The sequence below is a fragment of the Spermophilus citellus genome (assembly GCF_964194105.1).
Source record: "Spermophilus citellus genome assembly, contig: SCAFFOLD_264, whole genome shotgun sequence".
In the NCBI taxonomy this organism is placed as follows: Eukaryota; Metazoa; Chordata; class Mammalia; order Rodentia; family Sciuridae; genus Spermophilus; species Spermophilus citellus.
In genome coordinates this window covers 23,955-40,131 of record NW_027673160.1, presented here as the reverse complement: position 1 = coordinate 40,131, position 16,177 = coordinate 23,955, and the positions used below count along the sequence as shown (strand labels likewise).

At 42.5% G+C, this 16,177-nt stretch overlaps 1 pseudogene across 1 annotated transcript in view; it reads left to right on the top strand.

The window, feature by feature from the left end:
- Positions 1–16,177, top strand: part of LOC308640046 (mitochondrial 10-formyltetrahydrofolate dehydrogenase-like) — a 49,674-nt pseudogene that overhangs the window by 14,371 nt on the left and 19,126 nt on the right. The window contains exons 5-13 of the transcript in view: positions 2,242–2,339; positions 2,521–2,610; positions 3,875–4,009; positions 5,272–5,397; positions 6,059–6,150; positions 8,590–8,737; positions 11,170–11,282; positions 11,965–12,092; positions 14,057–14,207. The product of the transcript in view is annotated as a mitochondrial 10-formyltetrahydrofolate dehydrogenase-like (transcript). The remainder of the gene's footprint in view (positions 1–2,241; positions 2,340–2,520; positions 2,611–3,874; positions 4,010–5,271; positions 5,398–6,058; positions 6,151–8,589; positions 8,738–11,169; positions 11,283–11,964; positions 12,093–14,056; positions 14,208–16,177) is intronic.

The following is a 16,177-nucleotide window of genomic DNA, read 5'->3' as shown; positions in this document are numbered from 1 at the left end:
ATTTGCCATGTGATTTTCACTAAAAATATGAAACCTAAAAACAAAATTATATTTCATATTTATAGTGGAAATTTGAATTTAATTTTTTTTGTCTATGATGCTGACTTGTTCCTGAAAGCAGTGATTACATGAATGAAACAGCAATTAAACTGCTCCACTATTTTTTGACAAATAATACTTGAATTTCCAATCCTGATTATAACGACTAATTGTAAAGAAGCATATAGAATCTTAAAAGTTTTGCTGTATAATTTGGATTTCAGTGTTAGTCAGTTTTCCATTTCTGTGACAAAATATCTGAGATAAACAACTTATGAGAAGAAAATATTTATTTTCAATCACAGTTTTGGAGGTTTCAATTCATGGTGGTTTGGCAGAACATCATGGTGGGGAGCTTGGTGGAACAAAGCAGCTGCTTCGGGTAGCCAGGAAGCAGAAAGAGGAAGGAAGCAGTGTCCCAATATATCCTACAAGGACACATCCCCAATTGTCCATTTCCTCCCACTAAACCATGCCTCCTAAAATGTCCATCACCTCCCAACAGTGCCATCAGCAGGGGACTGAGCCTTCAACACAGGAGCCTTTGGGGGATATTTAAGATCCAAGGCATAACAACCTCCTTTAAATGTATTTTGAGTTAGTCTGTATAAAAGGGGGAATTTAGGGTTACTTTATTTATTCAGATGTTCTCTGGGTAAAAACCCAATACCTGTATATCATGAAATAAAAATATGAGCTGGCAAAACCATTGAGAGAATGAGCAAATAATTTTCATTTCATTTAATTTTTCCAGAGTTTCGTAGTAGAAGTAGCAAGATTATATAAAGTAGTAGCCACTGATTTAGGAGGAAGGGGAGCAATGCTTCATTTGTATCACCTAATGATTTAGAGTAGGTCTTTGTCATCAGAAAGACCTGTTTTCAAATTCACATTCTACCACTGTTGTGTGACAATAAGCAAGTCACTATAACCTCTTTAGTCTTGATCCCCTCATTTATGAAATGTGGATAACACTGCCTGACTCATAGGATTGATGTGAAAATTAAATAACATTATCTGTGTAAAGTACCTGGCACATAGCAGGTGTTCAGAGGTGATAATTACGATCAAATAATATTATGTGTGTTCAGGTGACATTTGCACAAGCCCAGATACTATATCTGAGGTGCCATAAACTTGGCTCTGTTCCCAGATGGCTTCCTCCATGTATTCTTGGGCAGGTTGTTCAGCAGCTGTGAATTCTTAGAGAGAGAGAGATCTGAGAACATGGGCATATATAGGTCTCGAGTGAAGGGGCGCGCTCTCAACTCAAGGCAAATATAAAAATGCCAAAGGGAGAATGCAAGACACATTCCAAAGGCAATCAAACTCATGGACAGATTTAACTTTTTAAATTCCAGGTATAGTAAGCTAGAAAGCAAGTTGAATTCATGGATTACATGAATTCATTTATTACATTTTCTAGAATCATCCTGATGAGTACAATAACCCACAATGACTTACTCCATAATTATATTCCTGAAATACATTGAATCACCAAGGAGGGAACTGAAGCTTGTTTAAACAAGGAGTCTTTGTGTGTGTGTGTGTGTGTGTGTGTGTGTGTGTGTGTGTGTGAGAGAGAGAGAGAGAGAGAGAGAGAGAGAGAGAGAGAGAGAGTTGGGACTTGAACCCAGGACTTTCCATGGCTATACCTTCAGCTCCAGACAGGAGTAATTTTTTTATTAATTATTTTTAGTTGTCAATGGACCTTTATTTTTATTTATTGAAATGTGGTGCTGAGAATCAAAACCACTGCCTCACACATGCTAGGCAAGCTCTCTACCACTGAGCCACAACCCAGCCCCGGGAGTCATTTTTGAGTGCAGGCTTGGTAACTGGCAATGGACACACCTGAATGCAAATCCCATTTCTGACACCTAGAAGCCATCTCTGTGCTGTTTAGCTAGTTATTCAGCTCTGCCTTGAACCACAATTTCCTCACCCATAAAACAGGAATAACAATATCCATTTTGTGGAATTTTTGTGATGTTTGCAAGGGATATTTTACATGCAGTCATGCCCATTTGATGTGCTTGGCACAATAGATGAATCTGAAGAAATAGCAGTTATCATCACAGCCTGACTCTCTCTGAACAGATACATATGTAGTGTTCTGTTCTGCACAGACTTCAGTTAAACAGACCACGCTGTTGTGGATCACTGGACTGTAACACAGCTGATGTTTCTGGCTTTAGGTAGAAGCTGTCCAACTCATAGCAGATGGAAAAGCGCCTCGAGTTCCTCAGCCAAAGGAGGGAGCAACATATGAAGGCATCCAAAAAAAGGAAAATGCTGAGGTATTTAGATCAGCTTGAGAATCCATCTCAAAGTTCCTGGCCCTCTCCCTTTGGAAGTTCCCAGGGTACTATTTCCTGGCAAAAAGGTAGACCTTGGAGCCAGCCCATCCCAATCTTACCAATGATGGGGAGAAATGTTTCTGTTGCCTGTGAGACTCAGGCTGTGTTTGTGCTTCCTCAGATTTCTTGGGATCAGTCTGCTGAAGTTTTACATAACTGGATTCGAGGTCATGATAAAGTCCCTGGAGCCTGGTCAGAGATAAATGGACAGGTATGTTCTGGACTCTATTGTCCCTCATAACCTTCATCAGAGGTACTACGAAGAAGTCCAGGCTTCCTCTGGTTCTTCCCTTGGGCATGAGCCCATCCGTGATTTCTCTTCTCTTTATTCAGTGTGTAGTTGGCATTTATTGTAGGCAGAGCCCCTGCTCCTCGGAAGTCTGCAGCTTTGTGGAGAAAGCAGAGAAGTGAATAAACACTGATGCTGCTGTCAGATAAATGCTGTAGCTAAGACTCAAACTCCAGTATGTTGGGAAGCGCTTCCTTGAAAAGCTGGTTGCTTTGCTAGAACTTGGAGATGAGTTAACCAGGGAGAGAGCAAGACAAAGAGGTGAGGTCCCAGAGGCCGAGGAGTCCACCTCCTTTAACAGGAAGATCTGTACAATGGGGTGAATAAAACTGCCTCCCTGTAGGTTATGAGGTTTTGTGAAGATTACACGAGTCAATACATGTTAGTTCCTGTAAGCACTCAGTCCCTGGTACAGAGTAGTCAGTCAATGTTATTTTAGCTCAGGAAATGCCAGCCAATAGTCACAGACTCAAATAACCAATCAGTTAGTGTCAGTTGCTCTTGGCTGCAGTCTGGATCTAGCCTTATTTCCATGAACTGACCCCAAAGCACCAGGTACTTCCCATCACTTCCTGCCCTGCATTGTGGGAGTCTGTCAGTCCCCTCCCTGATACCCTCCCCCAGCACTTCCATCTGCAATCCCTACCTTCAGGCTACAGAGGCTCATCTTTGTATCAATTTCAATACATGGTGAATGCTTACTTGTGTCACCTGGATGTGGGGCAAGTTTTAAACTGTTCAACTGTGGTGTGTGTGTGTGTGTGTGTGTGTGTGTGTGTGTGTGTGTGTATGTGTGTGTGTGTGTTAGTTACCCTGGGATAGAACCCAGAGGTGTTCTACCACTGGGCTACATCCCCAGCCCTTTTTATTTTATTTTGAGACAGGCCCTGGCCTCGAACTTGCAATCTTCCTGCCTCAGCCTCCCATGTCTCTGGAATTACAGGCCTGTGCCCCCACACCTAGTTTATGCAGAATGTTTTCTTGCTTGGTGCCAATTTATACTGATGCTTGATACAATCTCTCACATATTATTACAGATACAAAATATATAATGTAATTATGTCTCACTTTTATTATAGATGATAATTCAAACTCCAGCATTTCTGCAAAGAGCAATGCTTGCACACACCCCTATGAATGCCTTTTACTTCCTGATTTTACAGTCTGCTTTTGATCTCTTTCTTAGATGGTCACTTTCTATGGCTCATCATTACTGAGTAGCTCTGTGCCTCCCGGAGAACCGCTGGAAATTAAAGGTGCCAAGAAGCCTGGCCTTGTTACCAAAAATGGACTTGTTCTTTTTGGTAATGATGGAAAAGCTGTGAGTGTTCAGCATGGTCACCTGTGAAATATCAGTTTCCTTCTCTAACCCTAGCTGTAAAGGGAATAGCTTTTATAGGGTCGTCTGGCTTTGCACTGGGTGTGGGAAGCTCAGGATATCTGAACCATTCTCCTCTGGTGAGGAGCTGCCTCTCTGTGCCCCCATGAAGACAGGATCTTCAGGATGAACCTGCCCCAGAACCTGCAGTCTGTTTTGTGATACAGGAGAAGACCTTGGACCCTAAGAGTCAGGGGTTTGAACTCCTGTTCTACCACTCTCTGGTCTTGGGCGAGATGGGTCACCCCTCCACAACTCATGTTCTTTTTCTAGAAAGCAGAGGGGAATCCACCTGTTTGCCTCCCACTACCCACATCCGGGAAGATCCATCAAGATGCATGTGGCCCTCTTCTGATGTGCACTGCCATTGCTCACTAGCCAGGCACCACCCACCTTGCCGTGCTCAGAAGTGTGGCTCTGGGCCTCAGTGTGCTCTTGGGCAGCTTCCCAATGAACAGTGTGAAAGCGAATTTGTAGTGTAAAGACGTTTCCCAGTTACTGGGGACAAATCACTTGTTAAGATGATAGACTTTAGGGCTGGGATTGTGGCTCAGTGGTAGAGTGCTTGCATAGCACAAGCGAGGCCCTGGGTTCGATCCTCAGCACACATAAAAATAAAATAAAGATATTGTGTCCAACTACGACTAAAAAATTTTTTTTATAAAGACGGTAGACTTTAGCATCTAGCTAGTTCCAGGTCCTAATGTCAGCTCTGTTACTTACTATCTGAGTGGCACTGGGCAAATGAATCAACCATATTGAGCCTCCATTTCTGCATCATAATAATAGCATCTGCCTCCATTAGGATTTCTGAGATTAAATAAGATATTTCAGCTCATATACACTGTGCAAGAAAACAGAGCGAGGGTTCACACGAGGATAGCAGCAGACTTGTAGTTACTGGCAGTGTCCCTTGTTGCTATAGTAGATTCAGTCCAATACCTACAGCTAAATGTCCATTTTTCCTGGTCTTCCTATCCATTTTGAGATGTATCTGCTCTAGACTTGAGTTTATCCTTCCTGATGCAACCATTAAAGTGCCTTATCAATTCTTTTGCACATGTGGAGAGTATTGTTTTTATCTACATTTTTGTTTTTTCCAAACAGACTGGTCTTTATTACCATATAATAAATTAGATTCCACCACGCTCACTTTTGGACCATCTCAATCCTCAATTTTTATGCTTGCTTTGCTGCTATTTTAGCTGATGGTGAAAAGCTTGCAGTTTGAAGATGGAAAAATGATTCCTGCCTCCCCGTACTTTTCAATGGGTGAGACATCAGTGGTAGAACTTACGGCTGAAGAGATGAAGGTGGCAGAGACCATCAAGGTGAGCATGTGATGTCCTTCTGATTACTCTTTTTTTTAAAATATTTTTAAATTGTTGACAGACCTTTTATTTTATTCATTTATTTGTATGTGGTGCTGAGAATCGAACCCAGTGCCTCACACATGCGAGGCAACTGCTCTGCCACTGAGCCACAACCCCAGCCCCTGATTACTCTTACCTTGGAAAGATGCAGCATATTCATAACTGGTATCATTGTCCTCCAAGTTGTGGGGTTGAACGTTTATTTCCTATTTTTATATAAGTTGCAATAGGAAATTGACTCCAAAATTAATATGCTTGAATGTAGTGTATGCAAATTTTCAAGGCAGTTTTAGGTTGGCTTGGAGGGCAGGGGTGAAGCTGGGGCAAAGGCGGGGAGTGGAGCCCCAGCCCCCAGAGATTTTTCAAGGTCATTTCTATTCCCTGCAGCCAGAAGGGTGATAAAGCACAGTCCTGCATGGAGCAGGTTTTCCATGGCCAAGACCAGGGTGTGTGGGTCACTTGCACTCACATTCCATGGCTGCATCTCACTGAAGGGATGCTGGGAAATGTCATCGAGCTGTAATGCAAGATGAAGAGGAGACAGGCTATAAGAGCTGGCCTGTCTCTGCTACGTGGTTCTACATGTGTCCCACTGGCAAAGGTTTCCCTTTCTGTGCAGGTCATCTGGGCTGGAATTTTAAGCAACATCCCTGTTATTGAAAACTCCACGGACTTCTTTAAATCTGGAGCAAGATCAATGGACGTTGTGAGGTAGAACCACCCCTGCTAACACACAGGCCTCCATGAGGGATTCTGACTTTGTCTTTGAAAATCGAGTCCCAGTCCTTAGTTCTGGATGTCATCACCCTTTTCAGATCTGTCAATTGCATATCTCTTCATTTTCTTGTCGTGGTTTCCAGGACAGACACATATATCTATATCTACTTCTCTTTGTGGCTAACCAGAGTTGTTTTCTTTTTTTTTTAATATTTATTTTTTAGTTTTAGGTGGACACCATATCTTTATTTTTATGTGGTGCTGAGGATCGAACCCAGTGCCTCATGCATGCTAGGCGAGCGCCCTACCACTGAGCCCCAGCCCCAGCCCCCAGAGTTGTTTTCATCCCTCCTTTGTACCTAGACAACCAATCCTTCTAATTGTTTGCTACTTCTAAGTCGTCTCTGCACTCCTCAGCTGATTTTCCTCCAGCATGACATTGCAGTTGAGCTCTGGGTGAGAATGCTAAGCGGGGGTTTTTCTATGCAGCCTGACCCAGAAGGACACCCGACATTGATTACACTTGCCCCCAAATCATTTTCTCACATCCCCCAAATTACCCAAGTAGAAAGATCTAGAATGAGGGTTATCGGGCTGCCATTAGTCAGAGTGTCTCTACACAGGTTTACAGTGAGCTAAAGGGCTGGAGTCACAGCCTCGCTGTGGTAATGCAAGTGCCAGGATCCTCGTGGTCTTAGCAGAGGCTTTTCTTCCCTGAGTAACTGGGATAATGAGAAGCTGCTAACTGACCAGGGGCCGGGCAGTCCTTTGATGGTGGGAGCAGAGAACAGAAGCTAAGGGTGTTTTGATCCCAGGCACACTGTGGTCATTCACTAACTAAACAGGTAAAGAACTGTCCTCCTCATGATGTGGTCCTTTGTATCCACAAAGCGTTATTCTACCGTCCCATCCCCCAGCTCTGGTACCGGAGCAGAACCCAGGAGGCTTAACTGCTGAGCCATATCCCCAGCATCCCCACCTTTGTGTGTGTGTGTGTGTGTGTGTGTGTGTGTGTGTGTGTGTGTGTATGACAGGGTTTCCCTAAATTGCTGAGGCTGGCTTTGAACTTGTGATCCTCCTGCCTCAGCCTCCCAGGTGCGGGGATTATAGGTATGCACCTCTGTGCCCAGCATTTATTCTTGAATATTCTATTTATTAATGTATTCCCTTATTAATTTATTCCCTTATTAATTTAACAAAACTGATTGAATACTTACTACATATCAGGACAGTTGGGGATAAAGGTGCAAACTAGACCAAGTCCCTTCATTCATGGAGCGTTGATTCCTGAAACCAAAAATAATCATTTCAAGAGCATAAAGCATTATCAAAAGTCAAGAGTTTTGGTTCCTCAAATTATAGATTTCTCAGCAATGATTTATAAATTTCTAGAAACTTCTAACTAGCTTAATAAAGATTTCAATAGTGTATTCTTAATACTAATTTGTTTTTACTATCTAGATGCCTGCAGGAATTATTCATTTCCTGTTTGAGTGCCTGACTTACCATAATGATCTGATATTAACATCTTGATAACACCATCTGATATCATTACATTGAAAGCCAAGGCACCTCATTTCTTAGAGAATCAATAATTGAACAAGAACTCTGCTGGCTTTCTACACTTAACCCAGTACACCGTTACCATCCAAGAGCTGTTAGGGAACAGCTGTGATTCAACAAATTAGCCAGAAATCAAAGCATCGAAGAGGGGCTTCAACAAAAATATATTGACCTACCATGTGGTTCTAAGCTAGTCCCTATGTTAAACATGTAATACGAATAAATGACTGTTTTGCTCTTGTACATAGTCTAGATAAAATATTCTATAATATTGATTTTCATTTCTCATGATCTTTATAGTTGGAGAATTGCCTTTTTTTCTTACTTATTCTTTGAATTCATTTGAAAGGAAAGTTAACGGACTTTAAGGGAGTAAAATATTTTTGCCTTCATTTATTTTCAATCATGGGTAAAGTTAAAAAAAATGTCACTGTCCTTTAAGACAAATTTTTAATTTTCTTGCCCCTAGTCTTAGCAACCTCTGTGATTATTATCACAAAAGATCTCCTAGGACAGGAGTAGACATGTGACAGAAGTGTCACTTCAAAACAAGGCCAGGTGTGGTAAAGAATGCCTGTTATCCCAGCAGCTCAGGAGGCTGAGGCAGGAGGAGTGCAAGTTCAAGGCCAGCTCAGCAACTTAGTGAGGCCCTAAGCAACTTAGCAGGACCCTGTCTCAAAAAATAAAATATGAAAAGGGCTGGGAATGTAGCTCAGTGGTTAATCACCCCTGGGTTCAATCTCCAGTACCCAAAATAATAATCATAAAATAAAAAATAAAGAAAAAAATCAACTTGACAGATGTGAGGAATACATTTCCCCAAAACTCTTTTGAAAATGTGAGTAACATGAGCTGCTTCTTAACCTTCAGGCTGGTTGAAGAAATCAGACAGAAATGCCGTGGCCTTCAGTTACAGAACGAAGATGTCTACATGGCCACCAGGTTTGAAGACTTCATCCAGAAGGTTGTGAGGAAGTTACGAGGAGAAGACCAAGAGGAGGAGCTTGTGGTGGATTATGTAAGCTTTCCCTCCATGATTCCATTCTACCTCATTAAGATGCGTATGCTATAAAAGAATGCAGGAGCCAGGTGCAGTGGCCCACGCCTGTAATTTCAAAGGCTTGGGAGGCTGAAGCAGGAGGATCATGAGTTCAAAGCCAGCCTCAGCAACAGCAAGGCACTAAGCAACTCAGTGAGACGCTGTCTCTAAATAAAATACAAAATAGGGCTGGAGATGTGATTCTGTGGTTGAGTGCCCCTGAGTTCAATCCCTGGTACAAAAAAAAAAAAAAAGACTGCTGGGCTTTTCATCCATTTGCTTTATATATATAACCTTTAAAAATGGCTTTATTGAGATATGCAGATACCATAACATTTCATCACTTTGAAATATACATTTCAGTGTTCTCTAGAACATTCTCATCAGACTTGTTCAATCCTCAACCACCATCTAATTTCAGAGTATTTTCATCACCCCCAAAAGAAAGAACATACCCATTAGCAGTAGTCTACTCCCTTCCCCTCACCTCCTTCCTCCAGCCCAGGAAACCACTAATTTACTGTCTCTGGATTTGCCTGTTTAAAGCATTTCATATAAATAGAATCAGGCCATTTGTGGCCTTTGTGTCTGGCTTCTGTCACTGAGCATAATGTATTCAGAGTCCATCCACATTGTAGCAAGCATCATTACTTCTATCCTCTTTCTGACCAAATAATATTCCACTGCATGAATAGACTACAATTTGTTTATCCATTCACCAATTGAAGTACATTTGGGTCCCTTCCCTTTTTTGCTATGATGAATATGCTATAAAAAAATTCATGTATAAGTTGTTGTGTCCATGTTTTCAAATCTTCTGGTTATATACCTAAGAGTAGAATCAATGAGTCATATGGTTGTCCTACGTTTAACTATTTGAGAAACTGCTCAATTGTCTTCCTAAGCAACTACACCACTTCGTGATTTCTCTAGCAAAGGACAAGAATTCCAATTCTCCATATCTTCACATTTGCTGTTACTGTCTTCTCTTGTAGCTGTCCTAGTGGGGGGCAGAGTGGTGAGGATCTCATTGCAATTTGGATTTGCCTTCCCTGTGACTAATGATCTTGAGCATCTTTTTGTGTACTTACTGGGCATTTGTGTATTTTCTTGGATAAATGTTTATTTGAATCCTTTGTGAATTTTTAGATTGGATTATCTTCTTGTTGTTAAGTTGTGAGAGTGCTCTGTGTATTTTTGATCCTAGATCTTCATCAGATATGGATTTGCAAATATTTTTTTCTTGCTCTATGGATTTTCTTTTTTTACTTTCTTGACAGCACACACAGCAGGTTTCCATTTTGATAAAGTCTGATTTATCTGTTTGTTTGTTGCTACTTCTGGTACCGTCTTTTATTCCTTTATTCTTCCTTTACTTTGGCCTTTTGTGTTAAGCAGATTTTGCCTTCCATGCCATTTTAATCCCTGTTGTCTCTTTCACTGTGTCTTTTAGGTATTTCCTTAGTGGTTGTCCTGAGGATTACAATTAGAGTTTTTGCTAAAAGCAATCCCATTCAGATTCACACCAATGTAATACCAATAGTGCAGGAAAACTCAGCCACAGTATGGCTAGTCCCCGTGCCTAATCTGTAGTGACATTTGCATACAAATTCCATCTTCAGGCGTTGTAAGATCACCAACACAGTTTTATAATTATCGCTTCCTACAGTAGTCTTTTTTAAATCAACAAGAAGAGTAAAAACAAAAATATATGTAAGCCGACTTCTGTATTTACTCATGTAGCTACATTTACTGATGATCTTTGTTTCTTCATGTGGATCCCAGTTACTGCCCAGAGTTTTTTCATTTCCACCTGGAGGACACCTTGGGACAGCAATGAATGTTCTGTTTTTCTTCATTTGGAAACATTGTAATTCTTTTTCATTTTTGAAAGACAGTTTAGCCAGGTGACTCGGCTATCATTATCCCCATTTTATTTTGAAAAAACCGAGCTTCATACAAGTTAACTGAGTAACCCCAATTCACTTGTCAGCCAGGGGCAGGGAGTAGAGTTTAGGGAGTACAGGGAGGAATTTAGAAAACGGAACTTATAGTGACACCACGCAGAGGGGAAACCTTAACACAAAGGCGCGAGCAACGACCTGGGAAAGCAGCGACTGCGCGTCACGGATGTTCCACTAGATGGCGGTGTTGCTGCAGGCGGGACCACTCCCGAGTTCTTCCTTCCTTAGGAGACCGGTGAAGCTCTTCCTGACTCAGAGGCCACGCCGAGCATCTTGAGGCCCAAATCTTACCTATTCTTGTCTCTTCTAGACAGTTGGCAATAGAAACTAGAATCCCACTGATCACTTCTCCCGCAGCATTAGTGAATTATCTTCTTTACTGACATTCAATATCAAATGGTAAGCACAAAAACCCATCAGATCTATTAATATGATACTCTCTCTTAGGTTGCAAAGGAGGTCAATGAAATGACAGTAAAAATGTCATATCAGTGTTTGGACAGTTCGCCGATGCAGATGATGGAAAGACTTACGACACCATCAACCCAACAGATGGGTCGGTGAGTAATCACTGTGGTGTGTGCAGGGACAGGCAGCCATGGATTTGGCTCCCGCAGAGCTGCAGAAAGGCAGTCTCGAGACATCCCTTCATCTGCCACGCTGCCTCCAGGCACCTCACGCAATACACTTCTGCGTTTCTTTCAATGAGTCAACTCTGATAGCGGCTGCTGTTAACCAGAGTAACCTTTTTAATAGGGTGGATGTTTGTTATGAATTTAGACAAAGGGCATGTCAAAGGCACCTCTCTGCATAAAGCTATATATGGGAAATTTTTTTTCAGACTTTGAAAACTTGTGGTAAGAAATCCAGCTTCCCTAAGGCAGGAGGATAAATATATAGTATTTCTAAATGTGTTCTTCCATAATGAGGTGCGACAGGAGAAGCGCCGAGTTTCAGGCTCACAGTTCTCACGTCCAAATGATCCTTTTTTTTTTTTTTTTTACCATATTTGTAGAGGTATTCATTTTCCATCAATTTGAATTTTATAAGTGATACTTTGCTTTTTCCTAGTAACAGAATGTCAATTCCAAGAATCCATATATACAAATATCTATCTCTATCTATCTATCTCTCTCTATCTATATATATATATATATATATATATATATATATATATATATATATACACACACACACACACACACACACATATACCTTTTTTTTTTGCTTTCCTTGAAACAGACAATATGCAAAGTAGCCTATGCCTCTTTGGTGGATGTTGACAAAGCAGTGGCCGCGGCAAAAGATGCCTTTGAAAACGGCGAATGGGGAAGAATGAACGCCAGAGAAAGAGGAAGGTTGATGTACAGGTGTGTTTTTTAGAAAAGTGAGTCTGTCACCTTTGGATATTGGTTAGCATTGCCAAAAATTTGTAAATTCCTGCAAAACATTCTGGTAGGCACCTGCTATACACTGTCTTCTGTTACTCAAATCCTATCAGTCCTGAATCTGGAAGTTCCTGATGTTTGAGTCATTGCTTGCGTCAGCCTGAGTCCTGGTAGGAAAAGAAGTTGAATGAAGGACTTTTTACAAAGATGTGGGCAAGGTCAAGGGACTCCCACAGAGGATAATGGCGCACCCAGGCAGAGGTGGAAGCAGGGGAAGCTGCTACTCCTCCAAGGTCAGAAGGGACAGAGGAAGGAGCTGTTTCTAGACTCTGGCAAGATCTTTGTCTTTGGGAAGCCACACTGCAGAGATCTTAGGTGGGGAGACAGAGCAACTGCTGAACCACAGCCAGTCAAGAGAGGGAGCTGAAAATGTAATCCCCAACCACATTCTCCTCCAGCGTGCCAGCCTCCGCAGGTGTCTCCAGGAGCCAGGTGATAGAGTCGATAAAGGTCATCCTCCAAGGTCATGGAACAGGGTGGAGAATGGACAGAGAGCAGCAGATGGAGATACCCAGCACCCCGTTGTCTTCAAGGATGCAATTTCATTCTCTTTGCTATGTAGGGATTAGGAGCACCGAGGAGTACCAGGGCCGGGAGAGAACATTACAGATGAGTAACTGAGCAGGCCAGCAGGAATCAGGCTATCATCAACTCTGTTTTCTGCTCACCTAAAGCTAAATATTTGATCTTAATTAAGTGATCTCTTAGGAGCCAGTCATGGGAGAAACGTTAGGGAGGGAACACCTCAGGCCTGACCCTAGGGTGGCCCCAAAGGAGCAGCTCGGAGAACCACTCCAGGAAGGAGGGGAAACACGCAGCGGAGGTGGACACAGAAGATGGCCTTGGACTCTGTGTTGGTGATTGTAGTCCCTCCATGTCTCTCCAGTTAGTTTAGAAAACATCTCTGTAGCGGCGGGCGCTGGGCAGGTGTGGGGTTCTCGAGCGCGTGGGCTGCGCTCTGAGGTCTGCCTCCTCATCCCCTCTGTCTCCTGTCCTTGAGCTCTTCCGTGGCTGCGGTGCTTGGTCACTCAGGCCAGTTGTGTGCACTAGCCTCTGTATCTCCTTTGTCACTCTTGCACAAATCACATATGAGATCATCTAAGATCTGCCTTCCCTACTGGACCCTGATCTCCTAAGGGCAGAGACCTGGTCCATTTGTGTTCACCTCAGAAATCTCAGTCCTAGAATTGTAATATTACCTTCTCGGGTATTTTGATAGCTCCCTTTCCATCAATATTAATTTTTGTGATTTTTGCTTTTTTCTTGAATACACTTGTTTGGTTTTTATCAACTTTTAGCTGTATTATTTCTTCTCTATTTCATGAATTTCTGCTCCTCCTCTTATTTCTTCCTTCCTACTTTGTAATTTGAAAATAACTTGTTGGCTATTTTAGCTTCTTTCTGATACAAGTACCTTAAGTTATAAATGTTCATCTGAGTACTATTTCATCCCAGATATTCTGATATTTTAAGCTTTTATTATCTATTAAGTCAAAGCATTTTTATTTACTTTTCTTGTGCTCTCTTCCTTGACCTCTGAGATATTTGTAAGTGTGCCATTTAATTTTGAAGTAGTTGACATGTGGGGTGGGGTTCTATATATCTTAAGGCGATTGATTTCTAATGTAATAAAAAGTGCAGGAAACACAGTCTGCATGATTTCAAATTTAAAAAAATAATAGAAATGGTTTTTATATTGATTGTATTGGTTACATACAAGTCAAAGCTGATCAAATCGCATACTTCAAATAGGTACATTTTATTGTACTTCAGTTTTACCTCAATAAAGCTATGGGAGGAAAAAGAAATCTCAGTCTTAGGATATCATATTTATAATAAGGATGCAATCAATAATCACTGATTGACTGTTTTCACTGGCCATGCAGACTTGCAGACCTACTGGAAGAAAACCAAGAAGAGCTAATAACCATTGAAGCCCTTGACTCCGGGGCTGTCTACACCTTGGCTCTGAAGACTCACATTGGAATGTCTGTGCAAACATTCAGATACTTTGCCGGCTGGTGTGACAAAATTCAGGTAAACATGAATGGTCTTTGTTCTCAAAGGAAGAGAGACTAACATCCATGAGTTGTCACCAGGTACTGGGTCAGACCTGTTTTTTCCATAGGTTTTCTCACCTATGTGGCATGGCTGTCTTAGTCAGTTTTGTGCTACTATACCAGCTTACCTGGGACTGGGCCATTTATAAAGCACAAAGATTTATTCTGTCATAGTTCTAGGAACTGGGAAATGAGTTCAGGTTGCCAGCAGGTCTGGTCTCTGGTTCCAAGATGGCACCTGGTAGCTGCATCCTATGGAGAGGTGGAACAGTGTCTTCACATGGCAGAAGAGCAGGAGAGAGAGACTCCCCTCCCATCAGCCCTTTTTACAGCAGCATTAATCCTCGAATGAGGACCGAGCCCCCGTGATATAAGCACCTCACATGAGACCCCACCTCACAACACTTGGTTTTTGGATTAAGTTGCTAATACAGGAATTATGGGGGGCACAGTCAGACCATAGCAGTGGTTATAATAGCTGTGAGGTCAGTGGACAGCTGTTGTCCCTTACTGTGGACAAGGAAACGGGCTGGAGGGATGAGTGCCTTCCTGTGACCCACAGCAAGTCAACTGCAGGGCCAGGTTCCACCGCAGGCTTTTCCGAATCTGCAGCCACCACAGTCTTCCTTGGGCTTTGCCATAACGCATCGAGTCGTCATCTAGATGTCTAGAGAGAACCCTAGGGTCAGGCGGGGGTTGCCAACGCAGACGTCTACAGAGGCCAAAGTTGCAAACGTAGGTGGTGGAGGTCGACTGAGCGCAAGAACATTTTGGTAAAAACAAGGGTATAATAAATATTTAATTTTCCTTTTATTCTATGGTAAGAAACAGGGCATGCTTGGTGGTGAATGTCAACTACACTTGGCCTCAGCACTGGGGACAGATACAAAGGAAAAAGGGAGGCCACCACCAAGAGCAGCATGCGACCACCCTTGGCAGGGATGCACAGAACCTCCCGCAGGAGCTTCTCCTGCAGCCGCATCCCAGCAGGGAGGAAGGGGGAGGGGGAAGGGAAAGGGGCTTTAGAAAGCATGCCCCCCTACCCCACCCCCATGCCTTGTGCTTATGTCACCCATGGGCCATCTCTGTCTCTAAGGAGACTGAGAAACACCTTATCTGTGAGCATCGCTGCCACCAACATTAGCATAGAGTCAGAGAGGCCCGGGTCCAGTCTCAACTCTGCCATTTACCAAGTGTAAAAGCTATTTTAGCACCAGTACAGTGTGCACACCTGTATCCCAGCTACTCTGGAGGCTGAGGCAGGAGGACCCCAAGGTCAAGGCCAGCTTAGACAACTCAGCGAGACCCTGTCTCAAAATAAAAAATAAAAGGAGCTGGGGATGTGGCTCAGTGGTAGAGCATCCCTGGGTTCAATCCCAGTTCTTTAATAATAATTTTAAAAAGTTATTTTACCTCTCAGCACCTTACTTTCCTCGTCTGTAAAATGGCTGCAGTTGATACATCCATTGAAAGTTAAAAGGATAGGAAATAAGTGCTTCTACAGGACAAGATAAGCCTGAAGCATAGGAAGTTACACCTAAAGGAAGTGTTGATGGTGGTTCAGCCACAGGGTCGTGCACCTGCAGACATTCAGTGCTTCAGGGCCACCTCTTCTCCTCAAATGTGAAATCCAAATAGCTCTGGAACCTGAAAATTGATTGGATTGGTTCAGACCCCAGGGCTGCCAGACACTGACCTGAGTGAGGATCAGTCTATTTATAATCTTTATTTGTATCACTTCGAGTCAAGATTCCTATGCTTCACTGAGGAATATGAACATGTTTGATTATGGAGGGTTTTGTAGATCTTATGATGGGTAGTAGATAGGATATGTGCACTATGTTGTTTCTAGAGGCCAAAAAATTCTGAATTCCGAAGTAGACCTGGCTGCAAGGGGCTCAGGTAAGAGATGGTTCCCTGGCATCCATGAGAGCAATGATCTTACCT